Raw genomic sequence first — 25,314 nt, forward strand, 5'->3', positions numbered from 1 at the left:
TTTGCAAATGAAGCAACTGACAAAGGATTAATCTCCAAAATATACAAGCAGCTCATGCAGAAAAACAAACAGAAAAACAAACATCCCAATCCAAAAATGAGCAGAAGACCTAAATAGACATTTCTCCAAAGAAGACATACAGATGGCCAACAAACACATGAAAGGATGCTCAACATCACTAATCATTAGAGAAATGCAAATCAAAACTACAGTGAGGTATCACCTCACACCAGTCAGAATGGCCATCATCAAAAAATCTAGAAACAATAAATGCTGGAGAGGGTGTGGAGAAAAGGGACCCCTCCTGCACTGTTGGTGGGAATGTAAATTGATATAGCCACTATGGAGGACAGTATGGAGGTTCCTTAAAAAACTAAAAACAGAACTACCATATGGCCCAGCAATCCCACTACTGGGCATATACCCTGAGAAAACCATAATTCAAAAAGAGTCATGTACCACAATGTTCATTGCAGCAGTATTTACAATAGCCAGGACATGGAAGCAACCTAAGTGTCCATCGACAGATGAATGGATAAAGAAGATGTGGCACATATATATATAATGGAATATTACTCAGCCATAAAAAGGAACAAAACTGAGTTATTTGTAATCAGGTGGACGGACCTAGAATCTTTCATACAGAGTGAAGTAAGTCAGAAAGAGAAAAACAAATACCGTATGCTAATGCACATATATGGAATCTAAAAAAACAGTATTGATGAACCTAGTGGCAGGGCAGGAATAAAGATGCAGACGTAGAGAATGGACTTGAGGACATGGGGCGGGGAAGGGTAAGCTGAGACAAAGTGAGAGAGCAGCGCTGACATATACACTACCAAATGTAAAATGGATGGCTAGTGGGAAGCTTGCATAGCACAGGGAGATCAGCTCGGTGCTTTGTGACCACCTAGAGGGGTGGGATAGGGAGGGTGGGAGGGAGACTCAAGAAGGAGGGGATATGGGGATATATGTATACTTTTAGCTGATTCACTTTGTTGTACAGCAGAAACTAACACAACATTGTAAAGCAATTTTACTCCAATAAAGATATATATATATAAAAAATCTAGGTGTTTATCTTTTGATCCCTTGTTGCAGGTGAACTTCCTGGGAGGCAGACTCAGAGATTAGCTGTAGGAGGTTATTAGGGAGTGTTCCTGGGATCAATAATTGTGGAAGGGAAGGAAGCAGGATTGTGCAAAGGGAGGAGAGAAGGGATGCTGTCTCATTGGAAGCTTCAACTGATCCTACAGAGAGACTCGGACATAGGATGGTCTTTGAGAGCTATTCTGAGTTTGAGTGAAAGGGTTCAGCCTGTATAAGATCTCTGCTTCAATCAGTGGACCCAGGCTGCCCCAAGAAGGCAGCATGACCTTGGGAGAGAGGTCTCCTCAGCTAAGGAGTCTCTCATGTTTGAACGGGGATCTGGGTGGCTCATTACAGCATTCATCATGACTTGGGAGAGGGTAGGAGTTTTAAACAAGACAAAAAAGATTGATTTGACTATATTAAAAATAAGAACATCTGTTTGTCAAAAGATGCCATAAAGAAAATACTTACAATTTGGGAGAAGATTTTAACACATACAACTGAGAAAGTACTAATATCAACAATATATAAAGAGTGCCTACATATAATTGAATAAATAATACAGTAAGAAAATGGACAAAAGTCATAAACAGGCATTTTATGTAAGAAAAAACACGTTCGATGATGCAAGTATTGGAGGGCGTGTGGATCAGCAGAATTTCTTATACATTGTTGGCAGGAGTGTATATTGTTACGACTGCTTTGGAAAAGTTTGGTATTACCTTGGAAAATTGAATATTCACATACCATATAATCCAGTAATTCTGCTGGATTCTACTACACATGTATAAGAATAGACATAGAAGCACTATTTGTGATAGCAAAATCTCAGAAACAAGCCAAGTGTCCACTGACAGGAGAATAAATAAAGGTATATGTACACAATGGAATATTATATAGCAGTGAAAACAAATGAACTACAAGCAGCCATCTGGATGAGCCTGAGAAATTAAACATGCACTGAAAGAAAGTAAACCTAGAATATTAACTACAGTATGATATCCTTTTTATAAAGTTAAAAAGTAAAAGTAAACAACATATGTTGGGAACACATATATATGTAATAAACTAGGGATATGTAAAAACAAGAGAATGATCAACAATATAGCAGTTATCTTGGGGGAGGGAAGGTTGGGAGATAGGAAGAATACAGAGCATATAGGTAACGTACATACAATTAATATCAATACTCTAGTTTTTGTGTTGGATGGTAGGCTCATGAATGGTAGGCTCATTATTATATTAATAAGTGAATAAATTATTGAATAAATAAATTTTAAAAATTTAAGAGGAAGCCATGGTTTTTTTTGCATGTATTTTTTTTTTAACATCTTTATTGGAGTATAATTGCTTTACAATGGTGTGTTAGTTTCTGCTTTATAACAAAGTGAATCAGTTATACGTATACATATGTTCCCATATCTCTTCCCTCCTGCATCTCCCTCCCTCCCGCCCTCCCTATCCCACACCTCTAAGAGGAAGCCATGTTTGAACCAGTGACGATAGTGTGTCGTGAACCAGGGATTATGATTAATTTAAAAGATGCATCTGAGGCCCAAAAAAGGAAGTGGAGCAGGAGAAACAGGAGGGGGAAGAAACCCTTCCACTGCTGTTAAAGTGGCTCAGGGAGAGGCTGCAGTCCCATTTGTCGGGAGTATGGTGCTCGTAATTCCCTTTAAAAACAATACAGAAACGTAAGGGACTGCTAACTGAACTTTATAGTCATTCTCTTCCCCCGTGTGGAGACCCCAGGACCCCAAAGACAACTTAGGGTACATGTCCATCCATTCTGCAGGTGAGCCTGTTGTCCTACAGTAAATGACCTGCCTGAGTGACATTTTAGCTGTCTTTCAGATGGAGACATTTGACTGTTTTGATTATTCCCAGTTACTTCACAACAGCGAAGGAAAGGTCCTTTAGAGGTTTTTATGGGAGAGTACTCTGCTGCCAGGGGCCTTTAATTCTAGGTAACAGATCTGCCTGTGGTGTGACTGGGAGTCTTGGACAGTTGGGATGTCTTGAAAGTGGAAGAGGTGCTTTGGGAGATGGGGAGTTTCAAGCAGAATTAAGAGAGGCATTTGGGGGATGTTACTGAGAAGATCTGAGCTAGATGACTAAGGCACCGTCTACCTCAGGATATGAGTCCAAGTACAACCCTCCTCCAGAGGGCAATCAGAGCAGACCACCCTTTATTTGACTGAATGCTATTTTAAACTCCACCCATCTCCCACTCTCTAGGAGTCATTTGGTCATAAGTTAATAGCCAGTCCTTTTAAGTTAGATTATAACACTAATTAGATATCTAGCATATGGGAATTTATGAGCCTTGAAAATAAGGGCCATGCAATCACAAGGCCAAAAACATTTTTATCAAGCTTCTCCCCTTCCCTGCAACCAAATCCCATATTCACAGAGATAAAGATGAAATAAGAGATGTGATTGGTATCCTTCATGTATCTGTATATTTCTTAAGATAACAAGTACCTGCAACTGATCTTGACAGCTAGAGAACTATTCACTCAGGTTATTTTTTTTCTCATAGTTTTTATCTGGCATCTTGTTTGGATTCCAGGCTTCTCTGGATGAGCTTGTGATTTGATTGTCTGATCAGGGAACATACTCATTAAAAATAAATGTACAAAGAGCTTAGGAGATTGAAGTTTCACGCTTTATATGTTGAAAAGAAAGAGGTCATGTCAACTAATCAATTTCAACATACATAAATGCAATTCCCAAGCCTCTGAATGCAGGGTTTAAAGAAGAGATGATGAAACCAACTCATTAACAAGTACTGAGGGAGGGTCCTTGAATGTCTGGGTAAAGTTGGGTTCTGCTGAATACAGGCTGACCACCCAAGTGGCCCCACTATGGGGGCTTACCGGCCCATTTAGGATGGGTCCAATAGGCTGATTTTGGAATATTTTACTCTAAGAGTCAGGATAGTTTAATTGCATTTATTTAAACATTCTGTTTGTACAGTGAAAATGGGAAGTGACTCTTTCTAGGGAAAATTGTGGATTTCTATTATCTTTAGTATCTTTTTCTCCTTCAACATGATGTTAAGTATGGGAGGGAAAGCATGGGCTTTTGAATTAAAAACAAAAAAGAAAATGTGCTTCAGACTAGCTCTGTTACATACTAGTTTCATGACATTGATAAAGTATTTTACAGCTTTAACTTTTACTCATTTTTAAAATCAAAAGCACAATTATACCCATCTTAAATGGTTGTGTGAGAATTAAATGATACCAGTTGTTTATGTGTTTTGAATATACTTTGCTCTGAAAATTCTTTAAGGTAGCTTATAAATAAGACTCTATTAAAGACACATGCACATAATCATACATGTCACATACAGATGCACATACTTACACATATACTATTCACAAATGTAGCATAAATTAAAAACCCAGATAAAAGATGAAAGGAAAACAAAGGTAGAAACACATAACAAAGACAAATGAGAATTAAAATGAGTGGGATAGAAAAAAGGAAATCTTGTCTATAGAATGCTTCACAGCGTCCATAATATAAAAAAGGAACCAGTTGCCCAAGAGAACTGCCAAATATCATTTGTTCCAAGACTAGGCAGAAATTTTTCCATGTAAAGAAGACAGTGTATGAAGTAATGGCAAAATCTTTGACAATGGTCTTACAGTTAATGTGATGATGAGCTTCCTAGGGCTGTTTGTTGTATTGATTTTTGATGGCATTACACCAAAGTAAATACAACCAGAAAAACAAAACAAAACATGTAGAAGTTGCCTGGAATGTATTTCTAAGTATCTTCCACTTTGATGATCTGGCTTGCCCACCTGGGAGAATGGATGAACTATGTATGTTTCAAGCAATTCTTCCTGAACAAGACAATGTATGTCAGTGAGCCTATAACAACAAAGTGCTGTAGAACTATGTGTACTTATTCTTCTGGTACCTCTAAAACTCACCAGAAATCTAGCTTGTGTCCATACTTGTGGACCTGTCATGATTACAAAGCAGCTCCAAAGACTTCTCTGTGATAAAGTTGGCTCACAGAAACTTAAAGGGTCATTCCTGTTAGGAACATCTGCATTTTAATAGGCAACTCTTGAACATCCCAAACCCCTAAAGGTCCAAAGGAATGGGTCTTTTAATGGGAGTGCTCTGTTCACAATGGCAGGAGGGGTTTGAGGAGATATTTTTTTTTCTGGAATTTTGTTATCTACATAAGTGATCATGACTCCATTACATATAAACTACTTCCCTAAGGAGAGATACAAGGTCCAAATCTAATGAACTTTTTTGTTTAATTTTCAATTTGTTTTTTCAAAAGCTATCCATTTTACAAGGCAAAAACTTTCATTGACTCTGCATCTTCCAAGACAGCTAATGGAAGCTTGTTCCTAATATGTCCTTCATGATTGCTAATGGAAGCTTGTTTCTAATATGTCCTTCATGATTCCAGCGTGATTTTGCCCTGAATAGTCTTACTCTGTTCCCAGTAACAACATGCCATTCACAACGAGATCTGATGGGAACAATTTATTTTCAAATTGATTTTCCTTTCTGTAAAAAGCTCTTACCATTCATTTTATTTAAAAGTTTCTTCTAATTAAAGCACATTAAAAAATTCAGTTTCAATCTTTATGCCGTTAGGTAGGAAAATGCTCTGAAAATCAAATAGCTTTGTCACAAAAGAAAATGGATTCTTCAAATTGGGAGTTGCTTTGGAAAGAGCTTGCTACCTGGAAAGCTGATTAATACTTTCTGTGTATCAATTCATGAATGTATAATAATCAGTCAGAAGTGGAGGCTGTGATACTAACCAATTTTATGGAATGGATCACAGTAAGCAAGATGATGTCTTTTAGCCTCTATACTCACAATGTCTTCGGCTAATGGAAGCCACAATTGCTCACCTGACACGCTACAAACCTTCTCATTAAAAAAAAAAAAAAACCCCACAGTTATTTAGTTACTTTAGACTAATAGAGTCTGTATGTTCAGCTGGAGTTCATCAACGTTAACAATGGCAGAAGCCATACCATAAATTGGCTCTATATATCCTTCTAGGTAAAAAAGAGTTTCCTTCTTTCCTTCTTCCTTTTTAACTGAAGTGTAGTTGACTAAAGAAGAGTTTCTTAGGGGCTGAAATAGTGTCTCTTTCAAGGAGGAGTGTTTTTTTTTTTTTTTTAATTTTATTTATTTAGTTAGTTAGTTATGGCTGTGTTGGGTCTTCGTTTCTGTGCGAGGGCTTTCTCCAGTTGCGGCAAGTGGGGGCCACTCTTCATCGCGGTGCGCGGGCCTCTCACTATCGCGGCCTCTCTTGTTGCAGAGCACAGGCTCCAGTCGCGCAGGCTCAGCAGTTGTGGCTCACGGGCCTAGCTGCTCCACGGCATGTGGGATCTTCCCAGACCAGGGTTCGAACCCGTGTCCCCTGCATTGGCAGGCAGATTCTCAACCACTGCGCCACCAGGGAAGCCCAGGAGTGTTGTTTTTAACCAGTTTGTTTTTATCCATTTTACCTGGAGAAGTCATTATTCACAAAGAGAGGGTAGGCATCACTTTTTGAAAGGTTGCAAAACCATTGACACATTCATTGATTGTACCAAACTCTTTCTGACCAATTCCTTGGAGCCTTGGTGGATACAGAATGAGTCCAGGAAGGGAGAGAGATTATGGTTGGTGATCAAACTGATGGTCATTTGGGAAGGGGGTGTATCGGTTGGATTCCAATCAGGAGACAGAAAGCACACAGTAATTTAAGCAGGGGAAATTTAATGTAAAGAATTACTAAGCAGTGATAGTGTAACTATAAAAATGTAAAGATAACTCTAAAGGGTACTATAGGGCTGAGGGAGAGTATCCAAGGAAGGACAAACTTGTGACGGTGCCTTCCCCAAGCCTGAGGTTCAGAAGGTGTAGTTGAAGCCCACTGGGTAGCGGAGAACTTTGCTGGGTTGCCAGTTCTAGAGCTGGTCTATAGGTGCCAGGCAAGTAGGAAACATCCCTCTGAGGTGCAGGTAATTGGGGCAGGCGCACAACAAGGTGGGCAGATGCAGAGAGAGTAGGGGTACCACTGTGAGCACACGGCCTGGATTGCTGGGTGTCCACATTGGGAAGGCCATGAGAAGGTGGTCACCAGGCCCAGGCAGGGCTACAAAGTCATTGAGGGAGTGCAGATATGCAGCTGGGGCAGAACACCACCAGTTGTGCCCTCACACATGTCCCACTAAAAGGCCGTGCAATAGGAACAAGAAAAGCAAAGTGCAGTAACCAGAACCTGGAAGAGAAACCTCCTACCTCCTGCAGTGTCCTTGCAGCGCCCTCTATTGACAAAGCTTATATCACATTCAATGTACAGGAGAAAAGCTTAGGGTCTGGTCCATTATGGCAGAGCAGGTACTGAAGGATGCATTTGGAGTGAAGAGGCAATGCATTGATAACTGACTCATTTATGGTGATACAGAGCTACTTACAAAAGTAGTGAGAAGGTAGGAAGGGGGAGGGAACCGGCAGTCCCATCCACCTCGTATGCCAGAGGAATTAGCCTTTGTGCTAATGTACAAATGCTGAGATTTGTAGAACCTGGTCTATATGGATGATGGGATAGACAACAATGATGCTCTACTCAGGCAAAATTGTGCTGCCAATCCATAAATTTAACTAACTGCTTACCAAGCAATTAACTTTGTTCCTGATAGCATAAGTGAGTAGGTCCTACCCTGTGTATTGCTATTGTCAAAAAAAAAAAAAAAATTCAATCAAATCAGCCAAGTCAGGGAAGAAATCAGGTTTGTAGCTGGGGGTCAGGTAGAAGGAACAATGGGTTGATCTTTCAGTTTTCAGACAGCTGATGGAGAATCTATCAGCTAAGCTTTGGCAGCAGTTAAATAGGCCCCTGCACTTTGGGAGGGCTGTAAGGGAGGTGAAGGGGGGCACAGAGATGACTTTGACAATTGCTACTAAAACAGTCTAAGAATCAAAAATAGTAGCTTTTAATGCCCCCTCCCTGTCTTCCTATTACCATGGCAACATGAGACTGCTCCACATGTAGCTCATTTGTAGACTTTCCTTGACATTTGCCGTAACCCATTTTCAACCTAGATGGCATTGCTAGAGGGGGAGGGAGTGGGCAAGGCAGGGGCTCATACCTGGTCCTCACATTTTCTAGGAATTGCGGCACCTCCCACCCTTTGGCGTGTGGATTCAGGCTCCTGGTCTTCAGAGGCTGTTTCTGCTACCCAGGAGCGCTCAGAGCTGCATATTACTGTGCCATCAAGATATGTTCTAAATGGAAATGCATTTTTTAAATTAAAATAAATAGAAAAAGCCACCATGGGGGCTAATACTGGGAAAATGTGGGAAAACGCAGTTGCTTAGGCAGCCATGTGACTGCCTTTGGTTAGGAGCAGAGAAACAGCCAAATACATCTATCATTGATCACAACAGGCTACAACTAGTTTGTTGAAAAATAAGACATCTCATGGGTCTTTTCAGTTTTACAGACAGTAAAAATTCAACCAAAAATTTTAAAAATGTGCTTGGTCTCAATGACTTTGTTTGGGTCTATAATGTATAAAGTGATGGTGATAATGATTATCACAGACTTGTGATAATAATTTGCTTAATATAATCAACTTAGGTAAATCACTTCAAATTACTAAATTGTACGTGTATATGTATCTATATCTGTATATCTTGCATTTCTCAGACTACCCAAATAATTTCTGACTCTTCATAAAGCCTTACACCATGAAGTAGATATGATCGGAATGAATAAAAATGTTACTAAAATTTGGTTTTACCAGAGCTCATTTATAAGGAATGGCTAAGAATTTTAAAAGGAATTCATTATCCAACCATTAACAGTTACCAACATGATGTAGAAAGTCTTTGTGTGTGTGTGAGAGAGAGAGAAAGAGAGAGAAACATTCTATGTAATGACTTTTGCAGTGACATTCTGTTGAATGACAGAGTGCCCTGACTGATAACAGGACTTAGTGGGGACGTGGCGGTTTTTCATAAGTGAATTACGTTTAGAAGATAATTATGTTTGGAAGACTTTTCTGTTTTCAAATTTTATTAAGCCCTGTGGGGACTCTCAGAATTACTTGTCTGGAATCATCAGTGAATAAGAATAAATGGTAATTCCATGACAGGCCTGCATATTTCTCTTCTAAATCAAGAGGGTTACACATGGGTAAGGGTGCTGTTGAACTTCTGAGTGTGCTGGGAGCCACTGGAGACCCAGCTGGAGAAGTCAGGAGAGTTGAGAAAAAGGCTGGTGGGGCAACTTTGAATTGTCATAGTTCTATCAATACATACCAGGCCACATTTGCCCCTTGTCTGTGGGAGGAAGTGAAAAGCAGGAATTGTCATTTCCATTTAATGGATAAGGAAAAACTCAGAAAGGTCAAAGGATTTATATGCCCAAGGCCACATAGCTGACATGTAACAGAACTGGGATTGAAAACCCCATCTTCTAACTACAAATGCTGTATTCTTTCTAGTTCATTACACTGACTCATATCCACCAAGTTCCTTCTCAAGTTCTAATTTTTTAAAAAGTCCATGAGATAAATGTGTGGAAATTAACAGTGGATGGGTGGTGTACTTCATTTTGTAAGGATCCATGTCTTCCTTTGTTGCTAAATAATAGTGATAGACTCTAGATATTGTCATAAAAAGTATTTAATAAAAATGCCTTAAGCGTTCTTTATAAAATCAGAGTTAAATGAAGTAGATTAAATCTTAAGGAGGGCATTTGATCAGGCCTCATAACCAAATAAGGTTTGGTAATATTTTTAAGGATGTGTTAAGTAAATAACACATCTTGCTCTAGTAAGTCAGTGTGCAATGTCAAAATTTAACCAAAATTGTTCCTGGAAAATAAAGTTTCCATGTTACGTACATGTGATGTACTTTGTTTGGGCTCTCATGGGATGGAGCAGGAATGCAGAAACAGAAAAGCATTTGTTAATTCTTTTTAGCTTGTTCCTTGCAAAGAAACAAGAGCTGGCAGCTTTAGGAGTGGTGATAGGAGACAATGTCCGTGGTACAAAGGAAATTGCTGGTTTGGATTGTAATTGGAAATGATTCACCACTTTACTAGCTAGTGATTTTTCAGCAACCTGGATAAAAGTGATTTGAAATGTACTGTCATACTGGGTGAGCAGAAAACTCAAAGCCCTGGTCCTAATAACACCTCCAACCAATAACCACATCAAAAAAAGTGACTTAAACTTGTTTTGACATGGCTTCTGAAAATTTCAATATACCTTCCAAGGTATCTAGAGATACACTATAGGTAGCCTTAAAGCAATAGTTTTCTATCAGTGTTTTGCTCTTGGTAGCCCCCAAACATTATGAGGCATATCACTATTAGAAACAGTTTCACTGCTCCGTGTGAGGTGAGTTGAAGGATTAAACATAATACCTGCTTTTACCATCCCTAATGCCCTTTGAGGCCCCTGGGGTACCTCCTAAGGGAAATAAGTTTAAAAATTATTTCCTTGAAAAACATTTATATGTTGGTAGCCTCTGGAAAAACGTCTGAAAAATCATCTGTTACCTTGCCCTTGGAAGTTATAGAAAATTGTCTCATATTTCATATGCCCAAAGGTATAATACGTGCATAATTATGGATGAACTGTCTTTGCAAAAATTTTAAACTATTAAAGCAATTAATGATTAATGACTAGATTAGGGAAGATGCTTAGTCTCTTCTGGAATCACAAACCCATCGGCCCCCCTGGGAACAGCTGATCAAAAGGACATTTGGAAGTACCTGGCTGAGGGTGGAGGACAGTTAGAAGGAAGGACTTCTGCTGCCAGTGATTTTATTGTAAGCTCAGATATGTAACATTATCTGAGTCTGATTAAAATGAAAAAAAGGAGGGATTCAAAAATACTGACATGATAATACATAATATCAAGATGAAAAGAAGAGTATCTTAGAAATGGCTATCCTTGAACTTAGCCTTGAATATCAAGAGAACTCGAAGTAGCTTTGAGCTTGGTATACAATCTCAGAATGTGTAATTAGTAACGTTTACGTAATCTTATGCCGATACAGAGGATGTGTCAATATACAAGGTATTTAATTTAGTAGCCAATCCACTAAACAATTAATCAAAATGTTCCAGAATGCATCTTTGAGATACTTAATCTGCAGATTGACCATAAATACAAATGTTAATGTACTTCCTTGTATCATAGTTAAATTGTAGGTGTTTAGAGAACATTTAGGAAAACTCTCTTTTACTCTTAATCATTTAACTTGAAAATAGTTAGTGGTGCACTTTTGAATTTAAACTCTTATTAAATACCTTACTAGCTCAGCCACATCACTAGTATTGGCAATAGTTTCTTTTTTTCTTCTTTATTTTTTTGGCTGCGTCGGGTCTTAGTTGTGGCACACGGGGGTCTTCGTTGAGGCATGCGGGATCTTTTGTTGCAGCGTATGGGCTCTGCGTTGCGGCGCACAGGCTTCTCTCTAGTTGTGGCACACAAGGTCCAGAGCACATAGGCTCTGTAGTTTGCGGTACACAGGCTCTCTGGTTGAGGTGCGCAAGCTCAGTAGTTGAGGCGCGTGAGCTCAGTAGTTGTGGCACACAGGCTTAGTTGGCACACAGGCTTAGTTGCCCCGCGGCATGTGGGATCTTACCTGACCAGGGATGGAACCCGTGTCCCCTGCATTGGAAGGCAGATTCTTTACCACTGGATCACCAGGGAAGTCCCAGGCAATAGTTTCAAATCCATTGATGTTGCTATATCAGAAGTGATTTTTGTCCCATTTTGAATTTCTGCCTTCTTTCCCATATTGTAACCAATAACAGTGATATGGTTATAAGGCATTATTAATGTTACATACTATTATTATATACACAACATTTGAAAATCTCTCATCATATCATCACTATGATCACAATTTTTTTATTGTACTCAGAAAGACTGGCCAGAGATTGGTTTTTCTCTCTGAATAATTTATAAACTCTCTGAGCTTCAGTTTCTTCATAGCCATAAAATGAGGGTTAATAATATCTACCTTCTATAGTTATTATGGTGATTAGATGAAATAAGGTATATAAAAATGCCATAAACCCAAAGAATTATAAAAATGAATTGTGAAAATATAAAAGCAGAAGCACAGGAGATAAGTTAGATTACAGTCACACAAAAAAGTCCCTTCAACTTTTGCTGTCACCCTTTTATGGCTCAGGTTGAGCCATAAATGAAAATGCCCTAATGAAAAGGTGTGTGAGATTGCTACGGTTTGCATTTTTTGAATGCAACTCTTCGGTCTTCTGCAAGCTCAGATGAGCAGCTTGGGGAAATACTAGAAATACCGAAAAGCTAAAATGCAGTTCTAGATAAAGCATCTGAAGTTTTACAAGCTTTTTTACAATAACTGCGTTTAGTCCTGACACAAATTGAACAAGTCTTGATCCAATTCCTTTTAACTCTTACCTAAGGAAACACAATTAAGTCATCTCATGAGATATTTTTAAGTTGTCTGTCAGCCTTACTGTCTCTTCTTCTCCTTTTGTCTGGCAAAAACAATGTGTTAGTCCACGAAGCAAAAACCTATTATTGAATTAATGCCAAGAATTCTGGCTTCTAATGTTTAAGGTGTTCTCAATGCTAGAATATTCTGGGCTCTTCATAGGAGGGTACAAAAATGACATGAAGTAGAAACAGACTGAACCCAATGTAATATTATAGATGAACTGAATATCAAGGGTTTTAAAAATCCATATTGTCATTTAGGGTGAGCATGGTGATTTTCAAAAAGAATAAGTGACTGGTTGACCTGTCACCTTCTATCTGCTGCTGTCATCTGAGCCTATGTTCCTGCCAGGAGAGCTTCCTCCTGCCCTCTCTGCCTGGCTGAAACCTACTCATACTTTAAGACCCAATTCCAGTTTTACCTGCTAGGGCCACATGAACCTAGCATGACCCCTTGCTCCTTAGAATGCCTTTCATATGTACGTAAATCACCCAGGTGACTTTAAGAGCAGCTTTTGCCTTCATTTTTATTTTCTGACATTTATATAGTCTAACAAGTGAAGTTTGGTATCAATGTTTGAACAATTATTTATTGTCACTATTATTATTGGTTACATTAATATGTTTTTTGGGTTTTTTTGATTGAAATATAGTTGATTTACAATGTTGTGTTAGTTTCAGATGTACACTAAAGTGATTCAGATCTATCTGTCTATATATACATAAAATCTTCTTTTTCAGATTCTTTTCCACTAAAGGTTATTACAAGATATTGCATATAGTTCCCTATGCTATACAGTAGGTCCTTGTTGCTTATCTATTTTATATACAGTAGTGTGTATCTGTTAATCCCAAACTGCTAATTTATCCCCTCCTGCCCCACTTTCCCCCTTGGTAACCATAAGTTTGTTTTCTATGTCTGTGAGTCTATTTCTGTTTTGTAAATAAGTTCATTTGTACCATTTTTTTTGATTCAACATATGAGTGATATCATATGATATTTGTCTTTGTCTGACTTACTTCACTTAGTATGATAATCTCTAGGTCCATCCACATTGCTGCAAATGGCATAATTTCATTCTTTTTTATGGCCGAATAGTATTCCATTGTGTATACATACCACAACTTGTTTATCCATTCATCTGTTGATGGACATTTAGGTTGTTTCTATGTCTTGGCCAATGTAAATAGTGCTGCTATGAACATTGGCGTGCATGTATCTTTTCAAAATAGAGTTTTTGTCTTTTCTGGTATATCACCCAGGTGATTCTTAATCATGTGCCACCTTCAATTGTTATTTCACTTTTCGTGTGCACATCTCTTAGCTGCTCATTTGGGCCACAAGCTTCTTGGAGGCTGAAGTAGGGTATATTTTCCAAAGTTTCATATCTACAGTATGTTCATGGTAAATAGCTTTTAAATTAAAATGGATTTAATTGATAGACGAGTTTTAAAGGTGGTTGATTAACATTTCCCCATCAGCTATAGCATAAAATTCCAATCAGAATTCTGCCATTTGAGATGTCAGAATATGATTTAAGCGCCTGATTTTGTCGCTAGAATACAGGTCTCCCAAAGAGGACAGAGGCTGCTGTTAAGTGTCAGAAGGTCAGAAGTGTCCGTTAATTTTCTTTGGTTTCAGAAAAGGAATTGAGAAACCAACCTGTTTTGCTCACATGTTGAAGGATTCCATTTCTAACTTCTATATGCAGTATTTAATTCCACTCTGGATTTGGGTGTAAGTTGGATTAAAGACCTCCAAGGCAAATTTTTTTATTATTCCCACTCTGGTTCACCAGGTAAGAAGAAGTAGGGAGCTACACATCAAGCCCCAAATTGGTTTTCTATGGAAAATTTAAGAGGATTGTTTTTATTTAGCAGCTTTTGACGTGCTTCCAAATACCCCATCAGAATGTGTAGACCTTTCAGCAGAGAAGAGAGACTCGTTGTGAAGGTGGTTTAATCAGGAGATCTGGATCCAAGCAGCCTCTGGCTTCTCACAGTGTGAAGTTGGGATTACTACTCTTCCTGCCATTCTCCATCCCTTCTATTTTCTACTCTGTTTTCTAAAGGCTTTCCAGTCCCCATTTTAATCTGATTTACTTGCATTTGGGGTAGCTGTGACGGCTTTCCAATTTGAGACACTGGTTGATTTTGTCAGTATTTAAAATCAGTGTGTGATTTGGGAAGTTTCTTCTTCAGGCCATTTCCCCCCATTTACCCCAGAATCTGAGAGTTTGTAACCAACTCTGCATGATTCACGCAGCCCTCTGCTTGTCAGAGATCATGTGAGCTTTGAGTCCAAGGGAAAAACTAGTTATTATATTTAGAATTACAAACCCCCCAAACCCAGAAAAGTATCTAATAAACATATAGCATTTCACTGGCATATAAAATCAGAGTCCTGGGAGGGAATGAAGTTCTTCAAAGGTTATTTTTTTTAACATTATTTTTCCCTAACTCATTCCTAAATTTGGTGCTCTATTTTGCTCTTAAAATTTTCCAGGGAAGAAAAATTTACTACATTCTCTGGCCTTGTTTCAGTTTTAATGTTGACAGCCATTGAAATCAGAAAGTTATGTGAAACCAAAACTCTTGCTGTAGTCTCTGCCTGACCTCACTCCTCCTGTCTTAACTGGAGACTGGAATGTCAATTACTGCACAAGCATTAGATAGAACCCATTTGCAGGGAGCTCTAGGGGCTTAACATTCTGGCTCGGGCCATTTCTTTTGACCTCTTCTCTGGTAATGAAGATGACTTTCCACTTGCCTCTCCTGAGTTGCACTGTACAGGCCACCCACTCTGGTCTGGTTTGTCTCCTTCTGTTCCCTGACACTTGCATCTTGCTTGTTCCTCTGTGTGTGCTTTGTTTATGCTGTGTCCCTACCTGGCACACCCTGCTTCTGTATCTCACCACTGGGATGTAAACATCAGGAGTTTACAAGCAGGCACCTTGTCTTTTTCACTCGCAGCTGTATCATTAGGTGTGTCTCAGACATGTCACTCATACTGCATGCCTAGAACTCCACACATATTGGTTAAGTGATATTTAATAGTTAACATTCAAATTCTACCCAAACATCAAAGCCATTCTCCAGAGAAAGAGAACAGCATAACCTGTCATTCAACACAATTACATGGGTGTCTACAACATAACCAATATTGTGCTTCTATATTTGCAACTACAGTTATATTCAGTTGTTCTCTCTTCCAAATTATAGGTTTTCCTTTACATTAAGAATGAGCTTCCTACAATTGTTGATGAGTAAAAATATTGGGCCTCAATAACACATTAAGGTAATATCCTCCAATTCTGGACTGAGACCGCAATAAGAGAGTAGATACCATTTATCGAGGGGTTAGTATATTTATATAACAAATACTCATATAGTACTTAATTGTGTGCCAGGCACCATTCTCAGGGCTTTATAAATCTTAACTCACTTAGTTCTCTGAAGCATGCTGTGCATTAGGTACAATCATTATTCCTATCTTACAAATAAGGCTTCTGCGGCACAGAGAGGTTAAGTAACTTGCCCAAAGTCACACAGCTAGCAGAGTCAGGCAGTCCAGTTCGAGAGCCTGGGCTTTAACCACTTCACCATACTGCTGTTTTCTTGGTACACCACTTGAGTCCAGGTTTTATGCTCCTACTTCTACTTTCTGCTGATGGGGACAACCTTCAGTGCCCTAGATTGCCACTCCTTCTACACACAAATACTGGTTTTATGAGTCAGAAACTCAAAGTTGGCTGTTTCCATTCTCAGCCCACATTCAGCATTTCCAAGGCTTGCTTTCTTCTACTCCTTTCTATTATTTATGAACACACCTATCTCCCTGATGCGACTGGAAGCAACTGTGGGGACAGCAAATCTCATCTCCCCTCCCTCCCTCCATGTTCCAGAACATAGTACAGTGCTCTGGACATAGTAGGCATTTCATAAGTATTTGTTAAAGAAATAAATATGTTTAGAGAGATTTTCCTGTTCTTTTCTTTAAAGCCAAACTGCTCATAAGAGTTAAAAACACTAAAACTCATGTCACTTCTGAGCTGGATTATAGGGAAAGTAAACAGACAGTCCAGTCCAGCTGTGGGAACACAGGCCTAGGTGAGCACTCAGAGAGCCCTTGAACCTGGAGACTAAGCAGTCTTAACGTTTTCAGTGGTACAGTGGCCAGGAGATAACAGGTGCATTTAGGGAGAAGGATGAAGTACATTGTTAGAAGATAGTTTCCTCTGTGGTGGTTTTAATAACACAGTCAAAAATATTTTACGACCTTCTAGGATAGTTCTTATCTGAGAAGGTCTGTGGTCAGTTAAAGATGGCCACACATTCTTTGCTACTTCATCATTCAGCAGTGGAGTCTAATTTCCCTCCTCTTGAAGTTGGGCTGGACTAGTGATTTGTTTGACCAGTTGAATGCAGTGGGAGTGATGCCACATGACTTCCATGTCTAGGTCAGCAGGAGCCTTTTGGCATCTACCTTGGCCTCTGGAACACTCGCTCTTGGAACGCAGCCACCATGCTGTGAGGAAGCCTAAACAGCCCCCTGGAGAGGCCAGCATGGAGGGGAGCCAAGGTCTCTGGCTGAGAGCCACAGTGGAGGTCCCAGCCTACAGCCAGCACTGACCTGCCAGTCATGTGAGTAAGTCATCCTGGACTGGACCCTCCAGCACATTGAGCCGCCCCAGCTGATGCACGTGGAGCAGAGATGCTCTGTCCCAGCAGGGCCTTCCCAAATTCCTGACTCAAAAAAATTGTGAGCAAACTGAAATTGTTGTTTTATGTCACAAGCAGTAGAGAATAGCAACAACGTCATAATCTGCACAGTGAAAAACAGCCACAAATACAGCCCATCAAAGAGCTTTTCACTTCATACGTAATTTTTCCCAAAACATACCCACTTGTACTACATATTTGGCCTGCTCTCACCCCTTGAGTCATGTGGTGCTTTGGAAAGAAACTGTTTGCTTCAAGGGTCATGGTTCAAAACTGTATCAAATGATGAAAATGAAACAAAACAAAACTGAACAAAACCCTATGGCTTCATTATTCTAGGATCAAATTGTGAGGAAATTAAAATGTGACACCCTGCACTGGAAAAATTCAACACATAATCCCATGATTGCTTTAAACCCACATTTATGGTATTAAGAAAAAATCTAGGCCTTCAACTAGATCAAACAGTTACTAGATCAATTATTTCAGAGGAATGTTACAGAGCTGATGTATAGAGCCACCCCATAATTAAATAGGCAGAACAAGAATATCTTCCCACTTCTAACCCTTGAAACCTATTACTAAGAGCTGATTCATTTGTCTTTATAGGATCCTTTTTAAAATGCAAAATATAGTAGGAGGGTTAACATAGTATCAGTTAATACAGCTCTCAATCATTCACAGGCTAGACTGCGCAGCAAAATTCCAGTTCAGTGTGTAAGCACAGGGGGAAACGGGGTGACCTCCCGAGGAATCAGTAGGCCGCAGGAGGACACAGGGCATCTGGGAGGCAGAGGAGAAAGTCTGGGAGACAGAAAGGTGTAAAAAAGGGAGGTGGGGAGTGTCTGAGAATTTCTCCTCCTTTACCGGCGTCTTTTAGGCAGACCAAACTTCTGAGACTTACAACAACCTTTGATAAATACAGGCTTAGAAAGGGTTAAATAAAACAGCCAAGAGTCCTCAGTTATTCTCTCCAATTATTGCCTCATCATATTCTGCTTCCTCCCAATGTCACCTCTTTTCTGGCCCCTTTCAAGTCCTCTTTAAAATTGGATTTGCTTGACCTCTTGGTGACTGTCATTCTCAGTGGAACGGGGTATTCCTTCCTCTCCTCTCCCCATATGGCCTCAGATTCTCCTGGCCTTATAGTTTGTCAGCTCATGATCAGAATATTCACAGAATAGTCAGAAACCCTCAAAGAGACAGTTAAGCAGATTTTTTCCTCAGGGCCTGCACAAGCTGTCTTCACACTGTCTAGGGAAGCCCACATCATCAACCAAGTCTTTGAGGACACAAAAGAAAAAGTGCCAAGTTATTTTTACATAGTAGTTCAGATGAGATATACATATATAGATATTTACATGATCCAAATAACTTTATTCATTCATTGTTTCATTTCCCCTTATGTCTAATTAGTCACAGGGCAAAGACTATTCTGAAAAAAAAGGGATATTTCCCCTCTGCCATGTCCCCACCCCAGACACTTCATGGGGGTCTCTCTACAAATAAGGGCCCATTGTATTGGTGTCCATCTCTTTGAAGGAAAGGAGAGATGAAACCTGGAGTACGAGGTTGTGTTTCTATCAGAGCCCTTTCCTTTTTATTTCTGTCTAACCTTGTCTACCATGGCAGACTACCAATAGCTGAGTTCTCCTCTTTGGGGCACAAAATTAGACTAATTTCCATCCTATAGCATCTGTATGAGACCATGTGACTGATTCCTGCCAATGTGACCCTTCCCACACAGGAGAAGTGTGTCCCTTGCAGGCCCAGGTGTGTCTTCTCAATCTTTTCTTGATACATCTCATGAATGGATAGAACTCAGGCAGAGTCACACGTTGGCAGGAACCTGGGTCCCTGAAGGATTACATGTAGCAGAGCTCTCCATTGACAATGTTGGAATGTGACCTGACTGGGAAATTTTATTAAGTCACAGTTTGTTTTAGCAATTAAGCTTACCCTGGCTAATAACTGCCAAACTTTTTCTCTTCTCCTCACCTATCCTCCCTGGCCAAATGCTTGCATGATCTTCTGTTGCTGAGGCTATTTCTTAAATCTCCAACTAACTCAACAAAAATTATTTGTTTATGGCCCTACCAAGCTGTTAGTTCATTAAAGACAAGGTATATAAACTATTCATCTTTGTATTTTTACCATCTTTTAAGCAGTAGGTTAAACAAATGAATGTGTAAGGTGCTATGAATAAGTATGTTACGAAGATAGGTCCTTCTTGAGGTATTCACCATCAAACTGGGGAGATGAGATGTATACATATGTAAAGTAGTATATGGAAAGTGCCAAAGGCATGTACAGAAAATAACTGCAGTGGTAGGTAAGAGGAAGAAGCTAATATACAGTGTGGTACAGTTAGCAAAATTTTCCCATCAGGGAGTAGAGGTGAGCTAAACTTTGCAGGACATGGAGAATTCTAAGAAGTGAAGAAGATGGGAGAAATAGAAAAGGACAAAGAGGCAGCATCTCTAGAGTCATCCAGTGACATAAGAACAACTAAAGCCTAGTTGTACATCATTCCTCCAAAAGTGAGGCCCTCGGCCGACTGACTAATCAGCAAGATTATACTTCTCTTTACCTCCTGGTATATCATGCTTTCATGTAATCCTTTGGGACAGTTCCCTTATTTTCTCCCAAATAAGATATACAAATAAATACTCATGATTGATAGTACTCTTTTTTTTTTTTTTTTTTTTAGAAATTTCATGTAATGTCTGAAACATTTATATTAACATATTTCCATACATATTTCCATACAAATACAAGATTTTTAGAAATTTCATGTAACGTCTGAAACATTTATATTAACATATTTCCATACAAATAACCCAATGAAAGTTTAGTATTAGTTGTTTTGTTTGCTTTTTTATACTGCAGGTTCTTATTAGGCATCGATTTTATACACATCAGTGTATACATGCCAATCCCAATCGCCCAATTCAGCTCACCACCATCCCCACCTCACCGCAGTTTTCCCCCCTTGGTGTCCATATGTCCATTCTCTACATCTGTGTCTCAACTTCTGCCCTGCAAACTGGCTCATCTGTACCATTTTTCTAGGTTCCACATACATGCATTAATATACGATATTTGTTTTTCTCTTTCTGACTTACTTCACTCTGTATGACAGTCTCTAGATCCATCCACGTCTCAACAAATGACTCAATTTCGTTCCTTTTTATGGCTGAGTAATATTCCATTGTATATATGTACCACTTCTTCTTTATCCATTCGTCTGTTGATGGGCATTTAGGTTGCTTCCATGACCTGGCTATTGTAAATAGTGCTGCAATGAACATTCGGGTGCATGTGTCTTTTTGAATTACGGTTTTCTCTGGGTATATGCCCAGTAGTGGGATTGCTGGGTCATATGGTAATTCTATTTTTAGTTTTTTAAGGAACCTCCATATTGTTCTCCATAGTGGCTGTATCAATTTACATTCCCACCAACAGTGCAAGAGGGTTCCCTTTTCTCCACACCCTCTCCAGCATTTGTTGTTTGTAGATTTTCTGATGATGCCCATTCTAACAGGAGTGAGGTGATACCTCATTGTAGTTTTGATTTGCATTTCTTTAATAATTAGTGATGTTGAGCATCTTTTCATGTGCTTCGTGGCCATCTGTATGTCTTCTTTGGAGAAATGTCTATTTAGGTCTTCTGCCCATTTTTGGATTGGGGTGTTTGTTTCTTTGATGTTGAGCTGAATGAGCTGTTTATATATTTTGGAGATTAATCCTTTGTCCGTTGATTCATTTGCAAATACTTTCTCCCATTCTGAGGGTTGTCTTTTCGTCTTGTTCATGGTTTCCTTTGCTGTGCAAAAGCTTTGAAGTTTCATTAGGTCCCACTTGTTTATTTTTGTTTTTATTTCCATTACTCTAGGAGGTGGATCAAAAAAGATCTTGCTGTGATTTATGTCAAAGAGTGTTCTTCCTATGTTTTCCTCTAAGAGTTTTATAGTGTCCAGTCTTATATTTAGGTCTCTAATCCATTTTGAGTTTATTTTTGTGTATGGTGTTAGGGAGTATTCTAATTTCATTCTTTTACATGTAGCTGTCCAGTTTTCCCAGCACCACTTATTGAAGAGACTGTCTTTTCTCCATTGTATATCTTTGCCTCCTTTGTCATAGATTAGTTGACCATAGGTGCGTGGGTTAATCTCTGGGCTTTCTATCTTGTTCCATTGATCTATGTTTCTGTTTTTGTGCCAGTACCATATTGTCTTGATTACTGTAGCTTTGTAGTATAGTCTGAAGTCAGGGAGTCTGATTCCTCCAGCTCCATTTTTTTGCCTCAAGACTGCTTTGGCTATTCGGGGTCTTTTGTGTCTCCATACAAATTTTAAGATGATTTGTTCTAGCTCCGTAAAAAATGCCATTGGTACTTTGATAGGGATTGCATTGAATCTGTAGATTGCTTTGGGTAGTATACTCATTTTCACAATGTTGATTCTTCCAATCCAAGAACATGGTATATCTCTCCATCTGTTGGTATCATCTTTAATTTCTTTCATCAGTGTCTTATAGTTTTCTGCATACAGGTCTTTTGTCTCCCTAGGTAGGTTTATTCCTAGGTATTTTATTCTTTTTGTTGCAATGGTAAATGGGAGTGTTTCCATAATTTCTCTTTCAGATTTTTCATCATTAGTGTATAGGAATGCAAGAGATTTCTGTGCATTAATTTTGTATCCTGCAACTTTACCATATTCATTAATTAGCTTTAGCAGTTTCCTGGTGGCAGTTTTAGGATTCTCTATGTACAGTATCATGTCATCCGCAAACAGTGACAGTTTTACTTCCTCTTTTCCAATTTGTATTCCTTTTATTTCTTTTTCTTCTCTGATTGCCGTGGCTAGGACTTCCAGAACTATGTTGAATAATAGTGGTGAGAGTGGACATCCTTGTCTCGTTCCTGATCTTAGAGGAAATGCTTTCAGTTTTTCACCATTGAGAATGATGTTTGCTGTGGGTTTGTCATATATGGCCTTTATTATGTTGAGGTAGGTTCCCTCTATGCCCACTTTCTGGAGAGTTTTTATCAGAAATGGGTGTTGAATTTTGTCAAAAGCTTTTTCTGCATCTATTGAGATGATCATATGGTTTTTATTCTTCAATTTGTTAATATGGTGTATCACATTGATTGATTTGCGTATATTGAAGAATCCTTGCATCCCTGGGATAAATCCCACTTGATCGTGGTGTATGATCCTTTTAATGTGTTGTTGGATTCTGTTTGCTAGCATTTTGTTGAGGATTTTTGCATCTATATTCATCAGTGATATTGGTCTGTAATTTTCTTTTTTTGTAGTGTCTTTGTCTGGTTTTGGTATCAGGGTGATGGTGGCCTCATAGAATGAGTTTGGGAGTGTTCCTTCCTCTGCAATTTTTTGGAAGAGTTTGAAAAGGATGGGTGTTAGCTCTTCTCTAAATGTTTGATAGAATTCACCTGTGAAGCCATCTGGTCCTGGACTTTTGTTTGTTGGAAGATTTTTAATCACAGTTTCAATTTCATTACTTGTGATTGGTCTGTTCATATTTTCTGTTTCTTCCTGATTCAGTCTTGGAAGGTTATACCTTTCTAAGAATTTGTCCATTTCTTCCAGGTTGTCCATTTTATTGGCATAAAGTTGCTTATAGTAGTCTCTTAGGATGTTTTGTATTTCTGCAGTGTCTGTTGTAACTTCTCCTTTTTCATTTCTGATTTTATTGATTTGAGTCCTCTCCCTCTTTTTCTTGATGAGTCTGGCTAATGGCTTATCAATTTTGTTTATCTTCTCAAAGAACCAACTTTTAGTTTTATTGATCTTTGCTATTGTTTTCTTTGTTTCTATTTCATTTATTTCTGCTCTGATCTTTATGATTTCTTTCCTTCTGCTAACTTTGGGTTTTGTTTGTTCTTCTTTCTCTAGTTTCTTTAGGTGTAAGGTTAGATTGTTTACTTGAGATTTTTCTTGTTTCTTTAGGTAGGCTTGTATAGCTATAAACTTCCCTCTTAGAACCGCTTTTGCTGCGTCCCATAGGTTTTGGGTCGTTGTGTTTTCATTGTCATTTGTCTCTAGGTATTTTTTTATTTCCTCTTTGATTTCTTCAGTGATCTCTTGGTTATTTAGTAACGTATTGTTTAGCCTCCATGTGTTTGTCTTTTTTACGTTTTTTTTCCCTGTAATTCATTTCTAATCTCATAGCGTTGTGGTCAGAAAAGATACTTTGTATGATTTCAATTTTCTTAAATTTACTGAGGCTTGATTTGTGACCCAAGATGTGATCTATCCTGGAGAATGTTCCGTGCGCACTTGAGAAGAACGTGTAATCTGCTGTTTTTGGATGGAATGTCCTATAAATATCAATTAAGTCTATCTGGTCTATTGTGTCATTTAAAGCTTCTGTTTCCTTATTTATTTTCATTTTGGATGATCTGTCCATTGGTGTAAGTGAAGTGTTAAAGTCCCCCACTATTATTGTGTTACTGTCGATTTCCTCTTTTATAGCTGTTAACAGTTGCCTTATGTATTGAGGTGCTCCTATGTTGGGTGCATATATATTTATAATTGTTATATCTTCTTCTTGGATTGATCCCTGGATCATTATGTAGTGTCCTTCCTTGTCTCTTGTAACATTCTTTATTTTAAAGTCTATTTTATCTGATATGAGTATAGCTACTCCAGCTTTCTTTTGATTTCCATTTGCATGGAATATCTTTTTCCATCCCCTCACTTTCAGTCTGTATGTGTCCCTAGGTCTAAAGTGGGTCTCTTGTAGACAGCATATATATGGGTCTTGTTTTTGTATCCATTCAGCCAGTCTATGTCTTTTGGTTGGGGCGTTTAATCCATTCACGTTTAAGGTAATTATCGATATGTATGTTCCTATGACCATTTTCTTAATTGTTTTGGGTTTGTTTTTGTAGGTCCTTTTCTTCTCTTGTGTTTCCCACTTAGAGAAGTTCCTTTAGCATTTGTTGTAGAGCTGGTTTGGTGGTGCTGAATTCTCTTAGCTTTTGCTTGTCTGTAAAGCTTTTGATTTCTCCATCAAATCTAAATGAGATCCTTGCCGGGTAGAGTAATCTTGGTTGTAGGTTCTTCCCTTTCATCACTTTAAGTATATCATGCCACTCCCTTCTGGCTTGCAGAGTTTCTGCTGAGAAATCAGCTGTTAACCTTATGGGAGTTCCCTTGTATGTTATTTGTCGTTTTTCCCTTGCTGCTTTCAATAATTTTTCTTTGTCTTTAATTTTTGCCACTTTGATTACTATGTGTCTCGGCGTGTTTCTCCTTGGGTTTATTCTGTATGGGACTCTCTGCGCTTCCTGGACTTGGGTGGCTATTTCCTTTCCCATGTTAGGGAAGTTTTCGACTATAATCTCTTCAAATATTTTCTCTGGTCCTTTCTCTCTCTCTTCTCCTTCTGGGACCCCTATAATGCGAATGTTGTTGCGTTTAATGTTGTCCCAGAGGTCTCTTAGGCTGTCTTCATTTCTTTTCATTCTTTTTTCTTTAGTCTGTTCCGCAGCAGTGAATTCCACCATTCTGTCTTCCAGGTCACTTATCCGTTCTTCTGCCTCAGTTATTCTGCTATTGATTCCTTCTAGTGTAGTTTTCATTTCAGTTATTGTATTGGTCATCTCTGTTTGTTTGTTCTTTAATTCTTCTAGGTCTTTGTTAATCATTTCTTGCATCTTCTCAATCTTTGCCTCCATTCTTATTCCGAGGTCCTGGATCATCTTCACTATCATTATTCTGAATTCTTTTTCTGGAAGGTTGCCTATCTCCACTTCATTTAGTTGTTTTTCTGGGGTTTTTTCTTGTTCCTTCATCTGGTACATAGCCCTCTGCCTTTTCATCTTCTCTATCTTTCTGTAACTGTGGTTTTTGGTCCACCGGCTGCAGGATTGTAGTTTTTCTTGCTTCTGTTGTCTGCCCTCTGGTGGTTGAGGCTATCTAAGAGGCTTGATGGGAGGCTCTGGTGGTGGGTAGAGCTGACTGTTGCTGTGGCGGTCAG

This window comes from Balaenoptera physalus, assembly GCF_965194825.1.
Source record: "Balaenoptera physalus genome assembly, chromosome: 11".
NCBI classification, from domain to species: Eukaryota; Metazoa; Chordata; class Mammalia; order Artiodactyla; family Balaenopteridae; genus Balaenoptera; species Balaenoptera physalus.